Consider the following 17,383-nt stretch of genomic DNA (forward strand, 5'->3'; position numbering starts at 1 on the left):
CATCAAGAAATTAAGGAACTCTAGCACTCTTCAGCTGCTCCTGCAGAGCCAGTCAAGCCTCTCTGCATCTGCACTTTGAACTCCTGGTGCATGTATCTGTCTGTATTTGGGGGTGAGCATAGGAGAGAGCAGGTTTGTCCACCTGCCTATGCAGATGTATATGYGTATGTCCATATGCAAGTGCACAAGTGTCGTATGTCATCCCCTCGCATGGTCAGCACGTATCCCCGTCATGTCATCAAGGTATTTCCAGAGTTTTCTTGCTCAAGATCAGCAGCTGGATGCAGTTCTGTGCCCCAGCCACGCTGTTCTCCCCTGCACCCAGCACTGTAGAGCCTGTAGGGTGGATGCCAGCAGACTCACGGGGGTCTGCAGAAATCAGTTCAGACTCAGGAGGGCTGACTGGGCTGTATTGTAACCTGGCTGCTTCTGGGAAAAGCGCCTCAGGTATTTTCACTACACTCCCCGGTTTCTGTCTGTCCCAGGCCCACACGACCATGGAAAACAAAAGGAGTTGGACTGTACTTTGAGAAGAGACTAAGCAGAATGATGAGGCATAATAAAATTAATTGGTTAGAGAGGATAACTGAATCCACTTTTATGCATAAGAGTCATTACATTAAAAATACATAAGAGCTGGGGACATTAAAAATCAAAGGCTAGACATGCTACTTTGAATGTAGGCAAGACAATGTGCAATCGACTCCTCTTCTTGTCCATTTTGCAAGCTAAACAAGACTAAAAAACAGGGATTTTAATGTTAGAATATTACAGAGTCAACATGATCACCTGCTTGTGGGAAATAATCTTGCTTGGGATCTTTTCGAAGTATGGTACTGTGTCATACCCCAAGAAGAAACTTAAACSCACTCTCTGGTCTTCAATGCCAGGAGAAACCTTTGCTTATTTAATACCCAATAGCCAATCATCTAGTGATCTCCTTGGTGGATCTGGCAGGCAGTACATTAGATTGTTAGCCCCAGATCAGCTCATGTACCCTAAAACAACTCTGTGCTCCTTCAGAGAAGATTAAACCCACTTGTACTGCCATACAGCTCCTCTCCAGTTTCCAGACTGCACATGGCAAGGAAAATGCTTTGTAGAAAACTTGATGGGGCTGGCCCTGAAATGTGGGAGACTGGGCTTGGGTTTTWCCTCACCAGAAAATATATAGAAGGGAGTTTCCTTAATGATGTCTTAGGACTTAAGCTTCTCTTCACTATTAAGTTAAAGTGCTTAATGGGAGTCTGATGTTGTCACCTCAAAAAGAGCAGATGAGATCTTACTAGTCAATCAGTGACCTTTTTGAATTTCCTACTTTCAGATCTCAGAAGCCAAATATACCAGACATTAAATGTCATTTAAAAGCTTACTCATGTTCCAGGTATTACTTTCCCTGGAAACAGCAGGGAGCAGTTTTCATGCTGGAAGGCAGGGCTAGCATTTAGCAGGAGAAATGGGCAGACGGGGATCTTAACGGTGTTCAGCAAGGACAAATGTGGAGTCCTACCAGTTCGGAGAGAATTACCCAGTGCAACAGGACTGTCTGGGAACTRACAAGCCAGGAGGCAGCTTTCGAGAAAGGGACTTGGGGGTCCTGGGGGGCAAGAAGTTGAACAGGAATCTGCAGTGCTCCCTCGCGACAGAGAAGGTCTACCATGTATTGGGCTGTACAGTCAGCAGAGACAAGTAGGTAATTATTTACTTCTCATGAGCCTCAGAAGGCCATATTTGGAGTTCTATCTCCAGTTTCAGGCTTCCCAATTCAARAGAGGCATGAAAACCTGTAGTATGCCCAGTGAAGGGCTACCTTAATGGTTAGGGTACTGGAGGACGCAATATAAAAGGAGAGGAGAAGAAAGCAGGTTTTGCTCAATCTGGAGGAAAGAGAGGACAAATAAGGGGACCTCCCTCCTGTTTTCAGCTACTTGATTGGAGTTTATATAGAAAATAGAGCCATGCTTTTTTCTAAGGTGCACAGTAAAAGAAGCAGKAGTGGCACAATTTGCAGCAAAGGAAATTTCAATTTGATATAAGGAAAAAAAAATCACAATGAGAATGATGCAGCACTGGAACAGGAACCTAGGGAGGCTTTGGGATATCTGTCATTGAAGATATGCAAAACCTGACTGGAGAGGACCCTGAGCAACTTGATCTAACATTGAACCTGACCCTGCTTTGAGCAGGGAGTTGGACTGGAACCTCCAGAGGTCCCTTCTGACCTAAATTATTCTATGCTTTTATGATAGATTACTGACCTCTGCTGCAGAAATCAAAGTTAAAAGCCATAGCTTTTTCATCYGAGAGCTCCAGGCAATCTTTCAGATACCTTAAGTCCATGCTGTTAAACATTTGGAAGGTAGGGACTGGAGACCACAAATCTAATCTGATATTCTTTCGGCAGTGCAGAAAGCTGAGGAGACCTAATGCATGTGCGGAAGCCAACATCACCAGGGAGACAGTGCAGCAGCCGACTGTATTGTCTGGGATTTCCCACGCACTAAAGTCTCTGTGCCAGACGTATTTCACTGTGACAACTGAGAGGTAACAAGAAGCATTAGCAGACAAGCCGGGTCACTCTTCGGTAGAGCAGCATATTCAGCAGGAGACAACTGAACGACGGTGTTTCTGATGATGCTCGTTGTGGGTTTAGCAGATGTAGTTTGTGGTAAGAAGCACCACTCCTCGTGTTCGAGGAACGCTGCCTATGCCACACACGCTAATGGAGCGTGAATAGTGCCCCAACAGAGATGTCACTGCAGCAGCAGTAGAGCTGCTGGGGTTCACGCCTTGCAAAAGTACTGTTTTAGCAGCATGGTCTCAGATCAAGGTCCTCTTCAAACCTTACTGAAATTTCCCCCAAAGAAAACAGGAGCATTAGTATTATCAGGCATTTTTCATTCATCCTTAATCCCATGACTCTTCCCACCTCATCCCTCCAATAGTCCCATTCCCTGGATGGTGAGGCAAAGCTGTGTTTTCACACTAGCTTTCAAGGCAGCAACTGAGCACCTGCCCCTGTGAGGGGCTGCAGCCTCATAATTCCTTATTATCTCCTTGCAGGCAGCAACTGGGGCAGACAGCATCCATGCGCTCTGTGTTGAAAGCCAGTACAGGCACAGGATGATAGTGCAAAGAAGGGTAACCTGCACCCATCACCTGGGAGCCGCACAGTCAGCAAAGCACTCCCACTCCAGAGGGATCCTCTCGCCCTCACCCCCCAGTATTTTTTTCCCTTTTGCTCCCTTATCACTTTTAAATGACCCAAAACTCCTCCTGGGGCTTGGCAGAGTTTTGAATGATATATTCCAGAAAAAGGCAAAAGCCCTGATACTGTGTATGTTCCCTGCAGAGCCCAGCCCCATGTTCCCAACTGCCAGCTGTTTGGGACAGCTCAGGTCACCAGAGGGTGCTGCTGGGGCCCTCTAAGAGCCAGCCTGGCTGAGTTAAAGCAAAATAAATAAAGATACTCTTTCCTCCCACTCACCCACACCTTGTCTGCTCTGTGACCCGTGTATTTTAAATCAGGTTGGCCTTTTCTTCTGTGCACTTCATATTTCTGTGAAGTTAGACTGTGCAAAATGGCCTTCCTTTGTAACCTCAGAGTTGCTACATCCTGGAGAGAGGCAGTGTACTCTCTTGAGATTTCACTTGTGCTCATTCAGTAAGTCATCTGGCACCCCCTCTGCACAGGGGAGGCAGGAGGATCTGCAAGGGCGAGCGCCTCGCCAGGGCTGGGTGTCRCGAGGATCTTCCACAGCTCCAGAGGCAGAAGGAAAGGTTGCGTGTTTATCTGTGTGTGTGTGTGCGTGGGTATGTGCAAGCACAYATGTGTGCCTGCATGCGCAGAGTCTCTTAAAGTCAGCAAAACCCAACGTGTCAGTGTGGAGCAGCAGCAGGAAAGTCCTACTAGACATTTTGGCTTCCCATATCTAAAGTTGCTGTTCCAATAGATTATCCTTGCAGGTTTCTGGGGCATCCTTGAATTTAGTGTTACATGTTTGTTTACTGTTTGGTTTCAGCCAAGTTAATCCTGGCTGTCACTTGAGTGCAGTTAATGATGTTCTACTAGGAGATTGCAATTGTGCAGAATTGGGCTACAGTCACTCCCTGTGGTCTTCATGCTGCGTTTTTTTTTTGTTTTTTTTTTTTTTTTTTTTTTTTTTTTTTTTTTTTTTTTTTTTTTTTTTTTTTTTTTTTTTTTTTTTTTCTGAGAGCTTCTGTCGGATATGCAGGAGTCACCCAGTATTTTGCAAAGGAATGACTGAAAATGAATTCTACAATCCTAAACGAGCTGCTTTATAATCCTTCTATCTGCTTCAGACTGTCTCAGATTAATACTATTTACCAGTCACTTCCCCTTTCCTCCCCCTACAAAAAAAGAAAAATATTTTTAGCTTCTCGGCAAATCTGACATACTGGAGTTTCCCCTGCACGTAATCTCACCATCACCATTTCTAAGTATTTTTTTTTTAATTCTTCCTTCTCAGTTTTACATAATCCAGAACAGGGAATTTAAGCCCAATAATTCAAGCAGCGAGTGCATGTGGATATAGGTACATTTTTAGTAATTTGCTAGAGCCCCAGCCCCCAAATTACACTAGGAAAAGCCTGATAGGTTTCAACAGTCTCAGAAACGTTCTTATTAAAGAAAAGCTCTGTGCTGYCTCTCGTGCTGTGGAATCAACGGCTCTCCTGCCCCCGGTTTTAACAYGCTCTGTGCAAGCCAATTGTGGTTATATAATACTGGCTCTGAAACAGATGCTCCCATGTTAGGGCCGGGAGATTATAGCTGGAATGCACAACTAATGGAAGCTTTCTGACAAATGCAATCTTCCCTGCCAGGCGGAGGAAGGCAACGAGACGGTCCTTGTGAAGTGCCCCTTTCCCGACGCTGCGAGGTGGCTCRGGCACCTACACGGAGCAGGAGGCTCAACCCAGAGTGACTCTTCCCAAGCGGAGCCTGGAACAAGATTCAAAGCTCTGCCAGATAGGAACTAGCCATCCAAAGAAAGGGTTGAAGAAAAATTAAAGCTACCACTTTTCTAGTAAGTCACCGCTTTTCCAGTAAAGAAAGGAGTTTCAGTAGCAGCAAATGTTGCCCTGAAGCATGCTGGCCTGGCTCGTGYGCAGATGGAGGTGTACCATGGGCTGAAGTTTTGGATCTGATGGATTGTAACAGTTGTCAGGCACGGGTATCTCGTTTTGAGGAAGATGATATACCATGTCCAGGATGGCCAGTGTGTTCATGTGGCTGAATATCTGATTGAATATTTCTTCATGTTCCTTTGTGATTCGCCACATGTTTGGTRTATCAAGTGTCTCATTACCTTTTTCAGCACCATGACTTTGCTTTGTGGCATGTACAGCGTAATGCCATCACGAAAATGGAACAGGCCTTTATCGCAGTGTGCCGGGTACAGCTCCGAGATAGGTTTTAACGCTTAGATATCAAAAGGCTATATTAACAATCCCAAATCTGCTCTGACTCTCCTTCAGAAAATCTCACRCGCTGTTGCTGTCAAGGTGCTGTGCAGTGCCTTCAGCGGTGCAGTTCAATGGCCAGCGCGGTGTTACGCAGCTCAGTCTTTCAGTGGCACAGCATTTTGTGAAACGGGTAGAAGATGAGAGGGAAGCACTCGCACACCAAGCCTTACAAAACTTTTGACAAGGTTTCAGAGCAGGACAACAGCAAAAGAACGGTGCTGTCGTTGGCAAGAGTCCTGCCCCAATCCCCTGCCCTTGATAGTCTTTTTATATGATCACAGAGGAAGAAGACTGATCAGTGCCAACCCCTTCTAGCCCCAAGGGGGAGAAAATGCAGCCTCCCAGGTGTCCTGCAGTTTGATAGATATGGTTGCTGCAGTCTGCTGATTCCCATCACATCCCTCCAAAACCCTGGGCTGCTACATCACATTAAAGTGATGGATGAGGAAGCCCTGCATCCAGCGGACTGAAAGCCACTCTCGCTGGAGATTAAAGTTTGTATCACATCTGGATACTATTTTAAAACTTGCCCAGTTTGGTTACTGAATAAAACTCATCCAGGCACAAGACTACGTGAGCAGGCATTTCTATTAAGACTGGTATTGTCTGATTTGAGATATGCCTCATTGCTGATGCCCTTACACAACTTTTACAGGGGAAAAAAAAAAGAAAAAAAAAAAAAAAAAAAAAAGACAGACTAGAGATTGGATCAAACTAGACCATTCTGCTGAAAAAAAAAATCATGCCAGCTYGTACTCATYGCCATTTTGACCATTCCCATCTTCACCTGTTGTATTGTTGTCTAGAGTCTGGCATAATAGGCCTTTGTTATCTTCACCTGCATCTGAGTCAAGCCAGAAGACTAGGGCAGGAGGGGGAAGTACCTTCCCATGGCTTACACCATGGACCCTTCTATCAGAGAAAGCTGCTGTGGCAACACCTGACTGGTCTCAGCTGTTTCCTAAGTCCCCTTTGAGAAGGGATATTTCTTAATAATACCAAATAGGGGCCTGAAAAGCATTCAAGTCCCTTACATTTGCCTAAACCAGCCCCTTAAAAAAGTCTGACAAGACACAAAGCCACCAAAGACATTCTTCTCACCTTCCAGTCTCAGCTGAGTAGCCTCGTCTCCCTTTATGGTCCTGAGCGGGGACAGGTCTCCTAACAGAAGTGTCAGAGACTCAGTTTGATCCTACTGGCCTGAAGATATAGGTATTAACTGCTTACAGAAGGCTGTGTCCTACTGAACAGTTTAGTTATTCCTTTTCTTCCCCTTCTGCCACCTCCACGCATGCACACACCATCCCACCCACTTCACAGTGGGCAGAGAAAAAGGACAGGTTCCTCAAAGGGTTAATCTGCAGCACAGCCCTTCGGTTTCACTTCAGGTATTTCCAGGGCTACGGCCCAGCAGTATATGAACCCATTTGAAGCCTGATGGCTTGAAGCAATGTAGTTGCAGTAGCACAGAGGTCAGAACAGGCTGCATAATTTACCCAAGAAAGCAGATAAATTAGGTTATACAAGGCTTTGCTCCTGTCTGTGATTACACTGCCACCAGCACCTGAGCTGTGTAATGCCCATCTTGCAGAGGCATATCTGCACCATGCTGCAGCTACCAACAGTGGTGTTACCAGAATAAAATCTTGGGTGCCAGCCACTGCTCAAACCACAAAGCCTCCCTTCCCTCAGTAAACAGCAGCTGCTTCTCTTCCCAGAAGTGACCACGTTTCAGCAATGGCTGTTGCAATGTAAATGTTTTCTAACCCACCAGAAACACATGGGCTAATTGTAATTGAGGGTTTGCATTCTTAAAGTGAGAAGTGCAAGCGTAGAGCCAGTCTTACTGGGTGCACTTTAGCCCTGCGTTTCCTTTTTTATAAGGAGTGCAAGAACGAGCAATGCTGTCAGTTGAATTCAGCTACAAATGGTTCAACTTATGCATGAATATGAGAAGCATTGAACCATGTGAGGAAGAGCAGTGATCCTTTTCACGAACCTAATTGCAGCAGAAGAGCTGTGGTTCTGCTGTGCTGATTGCACAGGGGTGATGCAGCCTTTGGGGAGCCTATGCTACAYGCCTGCACCCCAGATCTGGTTGCTTTTTCGTTTGGAAAGCAACAAGAAATGGGATTGCAAGTCCTAGGGATGGCATAGGCTCTGACAGTCCTCCATACAAAAGAATATCCAGAGAGACAATTTGTCACTATGCAACTGGGAGGGGACRATGAAAGAGATTATGATCACCGCTTCCACCAAAACACTGTATGACTGGGGTTATTTGCTCGGGCTGTTCTGAGGAAGGTGAACATGTCAGAGGGGCCAAAAAATTATGTGTTACAGCAAATAGGTTTTGGGTAACATTTGCTGCTTTGCAACAGGGTAGTTCTTAATCTCCTTTTTCGCATTTGCATGTGGTTGGATGTAGCTAAATTGTTAATCACACCTAAAAATTTTTCCAGTTGTTTGAAGAGATATTAGATGACCCTAGTTCCTTAGAGTGTTAGCTACCTAGGGCAAAGACTRTCTTTATGCCTGGTCGGAGCTGGGCTTGACGTACTTAGTTTAGCAGTGAACCAGCAGAAAATAGTTTCATTTGCAGAGGAGCAGGCAGGATCTGGGGCAGCTCTGCAACCGTGCCTGCACAGTGCTACGCTGGAGCAGCTCACACCTCTGCTCATTGCTGCATTACTCACTGCAGAGCTGCTCTCCAGTGCTACAGAAGGATCAATGGCAACAGGGACTTTTAGGATACGGTGCAGCTTCAGACTAGAGAAGAATTAAACTCTGTGGTCTAAAGCACTGAGAGTGGAGCCAGGGACACCTGACAGAAGCTGGATGCCTGAGCTTGACCAAAACTTGAAATTCTTTTAGCTTGAATCAGCTAATTGAAAGAAGAAGCTGACAAGCAACAACATATTCAGGGGGCGAACTGCTGAGTCCAAATACTTTCACATAGTATTTCAACATGATGTCTTCAGCTGAAGCTGCCCAAAATACATATACTTGCCGTTTTGATTCAAACAAAGTGTTGAACATAAAATTGACCAAAATTTGGGATTTGATTGAATTTGGGATTTTGTTATTTGTTTGCCTGTTCAGCTATTGAAAGACTAACATCTGCTGGCTGCACTTGTCTCACTGAAAGGCAGAGAAGTCTTAGGAAAGAATCATTATTAACCAGTGACAAGCTGGAGATCATGCAGAGAGCCTGTGGGAGAGGAATGGAACAGGAGAAACAGCTTCCAAAGAGCACTTCAGCATGACTGATAACTTATGGCTGCAGTGTGGCCACGTCATGCCCCGTGGCCAGCTAAGCCTCAAACACTGGCTATCAGTAATGCAGGAGAGACTACATATTGCGTGGCGGCTTGAGGATGTCACCTGTCCATGCTCTTCAGAAGACCTCTTTCAAAGGAAAAGGGAATCTCTGACTTCTTCCCTCCTCTCAGAGTCCCAGGACTTGCTGAGCATGCGATCTTCACAGATACTTCAAGCATCAGTGGAAAGCAGACTCCTGTAGCTTGCCCACTGCTCCTCGCACTGATTTGTGGCAGAAGATTACGTTTGCTCTACATAAAAGCCTTTGCTGTGCACAGCTGAATGATTTCCCATTTTTAATGTGCAGTGACAAGGATGACTAGGTCTTGAACCTTTTGGCTCTGCTGCAAGATCACTTTTAGCCTGCAGTGCAGTGCGGGTTTTCCTGCTGAGTGTGGCAGGAGACATACCAAGATTTCTTAGATGCCTGTTTCCTCTGAAGGGGGGGACAGCTGCTGTTACGAGAGCTGCCCAGAGCATCCTTTGTGGATCAGCACGGTCATGCTGTGCGCAGAGGGGGAGGGGGAAAGATGACTTACTGCTGAGTCAGATTCGCCTTATCCTGGCCTTGGTTGTGTGACGATGTTGTTGTCACTAATGAGATGAGTTGTCTCTAGTGGAAGGATCCTTCTATCTCCTTCTACAACTTCTTGTAAACAAAAACGAAAGGGACTTAGCAAGCAGGAAGCAAAGGTAGCAGCAAACTGCACCACACATCTTGGCTTGCCAGCTGCTTTTGGCAAGTTTATAGCCCAGCAGGTTGTCTCCCCAGGAGTGGAGACTGCAGCAGCAAGATCATGCTTTGCATTCCGTATGATCCCTTTCTTGCAAGCTAGCAGACATTTGAACTCCACCAATATTAGATTTTGTGGTCACTTTGTAATGCAAGTGTAACTGAGTCCTTTCATGGTTTTGGCTCTGTTAACACTGTGTTCATTTTTAGAGTAAAAAAATATCCTATAGTTTCCATCCTTTAAAAAGCGCATGTTTTGGCCCACATAAATACCCACAGGTGGGGAAATGGAATCCTCTCCACGTAAATCTTTCTCAGAAATTCCTCCTACAGCTGTGTGTCTCCTTGTAAATAACACACACACACRTCACACACACTTTATTTCTGTATTTACTTTTTACAATATGATGAGGTCAAAAAAATCAGACATTCATCCCCAAAGCCCCCAGTTCTTAGGAACCTGTCAGGGAAAACTCTGAAACCAGAATACATCACACTATTTGGTGACTTAACAAATCAGCCATGTCTGGGAGAGCCTCATGGGTTGCTCCCTGGTTGTACATGGCCTTTGTCAAAATGCTTTTTCCTATGATACTAAACGAGACACAGTCGGGCACAAACCTGAGCGCTGATGTGCAGTCACCTCAACCAGAAACTGCTGGAAGGTCTCCAGGCACTGTAGCGCTTGCTCGTGGGTAGTGGTAGGAACTCTGCTTGGTGTCCCCAAGTCATCCCTGCAACCCCTGTGTGAGCCCCCTCTATCCTCACATCTCTTCCTTTCTCTCATTTTTTTTTCTTTCCCATCATCCATTGTCTGTTCTTGCCTTTTTTTCCCCCCRGTGGCCATTTCCCCTCTTGAGAGGAGAAAGACTTGAAGCTTCGTTTGGGGCTGACCAAGGAACGATGAAAGATGCYGAGCACTGTTCTGACCTGGGTTAGCTCACACCTCCCAAACACGTGTTTGAGGGTTAGCCTAGCCAAGGACTGCTCCAGCTAAGGAAGTGGACAGAGGGACCCTGCCAGGGACATCAGAGTTTAGCTTTATGAATACGACCATGCCATGCTATTTGGCCTCTGGGCAAGAGAATAATCTATGGCTCACTGTAGTTACAAGCGTGGATGTAATCTACATGAACTGGAAATGGAGCCTGAGATGTGGCCCTTGCCAAAACTACTGAGGTTGGAGATTAACAGGGAGCACRTTTCTCTTGTGCTAACCTAAATCTTACAGCCAAAGGAAAAGAGAATAGCCAGAAATTAGTGAGGTGCTTTGGGAACAATTTCCATCCCTATAAAAAAAGAAATAAGCAGAAAATTGGTACTTGGAGTTATATAGGAAATTTTGGAGAGGCAGGGGAAGAAGCCTGTTTAATGCTGGGTGTGAAGCACCGTCTTTTGCACAGTTATATAGCAAGGGCTGTAAGTCAAGGAATTCTGGAGTCATATTTAAGGGACAACCCTCTCATAGCTTTTCTCAGTGACATGATGCCCTGAAGAAAATCTGTATCTTGCAGGCAGACCTGTCTGACCCCATAAGCTTGGGAGGGAGATGAGTGTTTGGAATGGAAAGTCTCATCCTTGCTCTTTTATAGTCCAATAAGACAGAGCACCAAGGTGCAAACATCAGAGTGACTCATAGCAGGCTGAGCTGAAATAGAGATGATATTGAAGCATTAATAATAACAGCATCTTTGCACCATGGCATTTAGAAGTCTAATGATGGCAAGCAGACTAGAAAGCAGACTTAGAGGATAAAGAAGCTGTTTATGAGTGGACATCACTGGAGAGCATAGAGACTTCCTCCTTCAGTAAAGGGATATATTTGCTGAGTAGGTTATAGCATCATACTAACACTCCTGAAGAGAGAGCATCCCAATTTAGGATAGAGTCACGAGTATGTTTTGTCAGTTACTATGAAGGTATTTACATGCATTTAATCCATGCAGTCAGCTGGTGCGAGAGTCAAAGCTCTCAAATTAGAGCTGGGTAAGGACCTTAAGCTTCAGGCCTCAGGGATTTGGACACAGCTCTGAGACCCAAACTGTGGTGCTTGCAACCATCAACTACTTACACTAAGAATGGAGGAGATTACAAGAACTCAGATGGCTAATTGAAAACATTGACAAGCAAAAAAGTACCCACAGGATCAKATTTTATCTCAGTCTTTAAGAAGAAGGTCTCATTGACTTTATTTGGAGTTTGCTTCAAGAAAAACTACCAATGACACACCCTGACTGTCATGATGGCAATAATATGGTTTTCCTCCATATCCTCTGCTTTGCYTTGTGCTAGTCCTGAACATTGGAATGCAGTTCCTTTCAGAGGACGTTCATCAGGAAGACCTGCTTTGAATGTGCTTTGATGCTTAACGGAGACACAGACCAGGTTTGAAGGACTGTGCTTGGTCCATCCTTTGCAATACACATTGCGACACTGAACTAATTGGAGAGGCATAAGTTGGCAAGTTATACCCTCACCCCATATCCTGTAGGAAATTAAGCAGCGGCCTTAGCCCCTGTTAGATTTGGACAAAAGCCACATTTACCACCTCTTGGAGACTCAGTAGCCCATCACGCTCTCCCTATCAGTGCCCGGGAGTGTTTCTATGCTGAACACTCSAAGAATGTGAAGGCCAACTAATCTCTGTGCTGATCTTCCCACCCATCCCACAGGGGCTGAGGTGTGAGAAGACTGCAGCTGCAGGGTAACGGGTTCATGCTTTGGCCCCCTGAACAGATAAGTCCTCGGGATTCTACCCAAAATAAGCTCTGCAGCCTTTTGGCTTAGGGTTCTCAGACAGGCAGGTGGTATGTGAAATGCAAGACCTTTCTGTAGTGGAGGACAAGTGCACAGGTGAGTAGTGAGTGACAGATTTGTGCTTTATCCTTTGAAATAATCTGTGCACACCTGGCTGGCTTCCTCCTGCATCATTCATTCCCTCTTGTTTTCACAGAGGACAACGTCTCTCCAGCTGCRCCAAGGATGAATCTCAAAATGGGCTCAGAAGCCCCACTTCACTCAGCCTAGCCTTTCCTYTTCTGTTTAACCACAACAAGCTTGCCTCAAAATGAGGAAGGCCTCCTTTCAGCCACAGGAGCGCAACTGAATCACTGCCCTCTGCACCTCCCCACTGTCTGGAGTGAACGACGCTGGGAGAAGATAGCCGAGGCTGCCTTTTGTGCAGAGAAACTCAGTGGCTGGAGAGCCCAGMTGAACAGTGGAACATTTCTATGGGGATAAATGAATGCTGGAGCAGCAGCCGTGCAGATAAGCAGTTATCTGTACTGTGCATGCACACAGGTGGCTGTCACAGCGTTGCACACCTCTCTGAGCTGCTTGGAAGTCTGCATCATCACTGATTCTATCAAGAAGGGTGTTTCCTACCGCAGGAGATTTATGACAATGCCATCATCGCTGTGATACCTGTTAGCTTATCCTGTTGAACATCCACTGCACTACCCAATAGCTAGTCTTACCGTAGCAAAGCAAGGAGCTTGTACACTCCTGCCCTCACTTTTCTTCTCACATTTTCTCAACTCCTTAAAGTTCTGATGAGAAGCACTTCACAGAAATGCAGTTAGGAGAGAGGTGCACAGGCAGACYTTCCTGTAAGGTGCACAGTGACCTCCTGGTTCTTCACAGGAAACATCTGTGTGAAGCTGAAGGGTCAAAAGGCCCTATCTCAGCATCTTCCTCTTTTTTGTTGCAGCACCAGAACCACCAGCATCTGATTTCTACAGATTAAATCCGTAGKTGATAGCCCCTGGTAGTTAAGCAACTACAAGCCAATTTTTTTCCCTTCCGAATCAGGCCATTGTAAGATCTGCTTTCTCTCTGCAAATGTTTTGCCTTTCCATGAGACCAGAACTCTTTTTACAACTTTTCTTGGTCTCTGAAACCTCACAGTGGATATCTCCCCAGYTGCTTATTTTCATAAAACCTGTAGGCATTCCCTCAGCTTTGAGATTTATGCCCCTCTGTCAAATCAGACCAAAATGGGCCAATAGCTTCAGAGTGCCTCAGAGAAAGAGGCAGAGCACACAGACCCTGTGGCCATGTAGGCTAACTTGTCTCCAAGGAAGGCCAGACAAGCCAAAAAGGTCCTCAAAGGCACCTTTTGAGAGCTAATGGCACAGTGTTAGTCTTCTCYTTTTGGGTAAGGAGCTCTTCTCTCCATCTGCTTGGGGGAAGCATCACCTTCACCCTGCTTCGGCCACAGAGTTCAGGAAAGGTCTTGCACAGCACTGCTTGTCACAGCACTTGTCATGGCTACAAACYTCCACCTGAAACACTCAAGAATGACTGACATAAATCACAGCTGCCCTCTCTGCCACTGGCTCAGGAGGACCTTCTTCTCTTACACTTTCCTCAAGGTCTTTCAAGCAAACCTCACCCCGAACCCAGGCCTGCAGGAAGTCCAACTAAACCCCAGAGCACCTCTTCAATCCCACTGCTATAATAAAAGAAAGAAGCTCATTTAGAATTGCCTTCCTCTCTTTCTACTTCACCCGACATGTGGTATAAAGCAAGTGCAGGTGGAAGCTGAGACATCTGCTCCTTTTTAAGGTTTAACTATGAGCTATGGTTTGCAGTCTTCAAGCAGGTAAGGAATATTAAATCCTTTCAAGTTCAGCGGGCAAGCAACACAGCTTTCGGAAATACTAAGTGYACCTTTCAAATATCTTCATGCTCTRTTGTGAGAAAATGCAGCTCTATGCTCAGCTGTGAGGGAAAGGGGTCCTGGAGGTACACTGGGAATATATCCTTCACAGTAGATCTTTTYCCCCTCAAATACAATCTGGGAAACACATTTGTGTGATGAAGAACTTCCTCTTCAAAAAAGTGGTTAAGTGCAGGCAAACAAGGTCCTCTATGTCAAGGAGAAGGTGGCTCTCTGCCACTGCAGACATTGTCCAAGGTGAGCATGGGAGAACTCTGAGAGGAGAAGCCAAGTCATGAATGGGAGCAAWGATGATTCAGTCTGGATGTGCCAGGCAGGGCCTGGGAAGCCTACGAGCTGGAGGCGAAAGGTTAGCAGTTCCACAGCCCAAAGCAAAAAGGCAAACTTTCCTTAAACTAAAGCTCTCCAGCTTGCCCTRCAGCATTTTCATACTCGCTGGGGAGCCGGCACAGAGCAGCGGCTGTAGTACACAAGACAGATCCACAGCTGGCCCCAGGCCATTCCTGCAAAGAGAGTGAGTAAATGGATTTGCAGTATGCACATAGTTTTGTCTACTAAAGTGCCTGTAAAAAGCAAGCAGCTTTGGACCTAGGGGCCAGTTTTCCTTGTGCCAAAGTGCCTAGGTTGCAAATGCRCAAATATTTTCCAAAGAGCCAACTCTGTGTAATCCAGCCACCTTGTCTCCTCRGGTATTATCAAGAGAAGTTGTGTCCCTGGTTTCCTTCTAGCAGGTCTCAGCTGTCYTCAAAAGAGCCAAAACTCCTTTAGAGCCAATAAAGATGCACTCCAAGAGGTGACCAAGGTYGCTAAGGGCTGATATGTCCTATGGCATGCTAGGCACCATGACTCTAGGTTAGTGCCTTCCGCATGTGTCCTCAGCACCGGCATGGCTTGTCACTGAGGTAAAAATGAGCATCCTTCTCTTTGTGCTTTGTCTGCAGGCTTGAGAAGATTAAAAATTAAGACAAACGCAAGTAGCTAAGATGGTCTATACAAAAACTATGAAAACCTGGCTCCCCTAAGGGCAAAATTATTTTTGRCTTTAATATGACTGGAAGTTCACAGAAAATGCAGAAAATGCAGATTTTTAAAAACACAGGTTTGATGTTTTGTACTTGAAGTTACTTTTTAGCAAAGAGCAGCATTTTAACTCCTTGCATGGCCACCTTGCAGTTTTATCACAACTGTCCCAGCCTTTTCTGTTTTTCTCTTACAGCCCTGGCTCACAGTGTCAAGTGTCATCACGGCCAACTTAGTTCTTTAACTAAATAACCCATTTTTTTCCCTAACATGGTTGTAAGAAAAACAGAAAGCTTGAAAACATGAAAGAATATCCTTAAAGTTTTGAGCAAGAAAAAATGCAGAGACACATCCTTTCAAAGCCTAAATCTCACTTTTTARCTCAGTTTTGTGATATTTGAATACCTGCACATGGCTTCTGAAGGCCTGGGGTTGCGTGGCAYTCTATATAGTGACTTTTCAGGGGGAAAAAAAAAAACAATAAAATCACTAACGCCACGAGCTGGCAGGAAGCGAGATGCCTAGCGTAAAGCAACATCATTGYGGGGCCAAAGCAGAGGCTCAGTAGCTGTCAGGATCCCGCCAGCCGTGGAGCCGGTCTCAGGGCTCTGCCCGTGGCCCCCGAGCAGCTCCACGGCCTGCTCGTCAGCTTGCTAAAATAGCTTGTGCGGAGGTGCTGACAAAAGCACACCCACCCCGCGGTCCAACACCTTCAGCCCTCGCGGGGTTATCAGTGACGTTTGACTCCGAAGCATTTTTTGCTCGCTGCCAATAGCTATTCCCCTTAGACTATTTGCTTTCACATGCTTTCCCTTTGACACGGGTGCTATTTCTCTGCAATATGTAAACACTCAGAAGGATTTCCATGTTTGTTCTGCACCCAGCAAGGCCCGTCTTTCACAGCTAGCTGCAAAAATGACGCCAAGAAGCGGCCGCGTTCACTTGCGTTTTCACAGGTGTTTTTTGGGCTGTGTTCCCGTTGGCTTTCTCCTCCTTTAAAGCCGGTTCTGATCTTGTCTCAGCACTCCTGAACACAGCAGAAAAATTCACTGCTGCTGTCAGGAGCACGGCTCCTCCTGTCCTTCTCCATGAGCGTCCTTTAATGCTACGTCTGGGTGGAGGCTGGCTCCTTACTACAAAAACCAGCAGCATTTCTTTTTATTTTCATTTGTGYTCTTCCTGCTGCAACTTTTAATGACTATAAATATTCTCCCTAAATAAAATATTTAATGTGTCGTTTGTTCTAACCAAAACTCCCTGAGTTGGCCTGCAATGCCAAAATGTCTGTCTAGCAAAAACAGTCATTGTTGATTGAAATTTCACCCCGTCAAATAGCAAATCTGAAATCCTTAAAAAGTTTTGAGATATGTGTATGTAAAGATAAGGAGTGCTGCATAACCCAAAACAGTCTCAGTTACCGAAAAGCACATACAGGAGTTAGGTGATTCTGGCAAAAATCTATGCATGGAAATCTTCTTAGTAAGGAATATGACTGTGAATTTCATTCCTGTGGGAATTCTGACCACGAATACTAACCAGGGATTTGTTTAACCAGCCTGAAATCTCCACAGAAAGTTCTTGTTTCARCAACCTGAGCTTTCCAACCAAAATTATCATACTGAAAAATTTTGAAGTAGACGTATTCTCTAAGTCTCTCAGTTACTCAGAAGTCGTATTATTATTCACTTACYGTGTGATACATTTCAGTAAAGACTCATTTTTAGAAAAAAACAAGGTTGTTCTACAAGTCAGACTTCTCCAGGTTAATGTAAAACGTGATTATGGACTGATCCTACTAAACTGACTCAAAGGGCAGAGTGGACTCCCCCACTGCAGTCTAAMCCAGCTCAGTTTTGTTCTGCTATAACGTGATCAGGAACTTGCCACATTCAAATAGAAACCAGAGCCTTGATTCAATAAATGCTCGTAGAGCTAAGGGAAGATCTCCAAGTGTGTTCATCTGTCCATCTTAAAGTTTGTGAGGCAGGATTAAGGTTCACAGCAGCGGCAAGGATGCTACCTTCTCTTTTTCATACCTATCTTGGCAAGCAACTAATGGAATAATAACCAAAATGTGAACTGATATAATTAAGCAAGAAATAAAATCATATTAGTATTAAGAAAATTCTTTTTTTTTCTTT

This window comes from Rhea americana, unplaced genomic scaffold (assembly GCF_003343005.1).
Source record: "Rhea americana isolate MKP2758 unplaced genomic scaffold, rheAme1 scaffold_47, whole genome shotgun sequence".
Taxonomy (NCBI): domain Eukaryota; kingdom Metazoa; phylum Chordata; class Aves; order Rheiformes; family Rheidae; genus Rhea; species Rhea americana.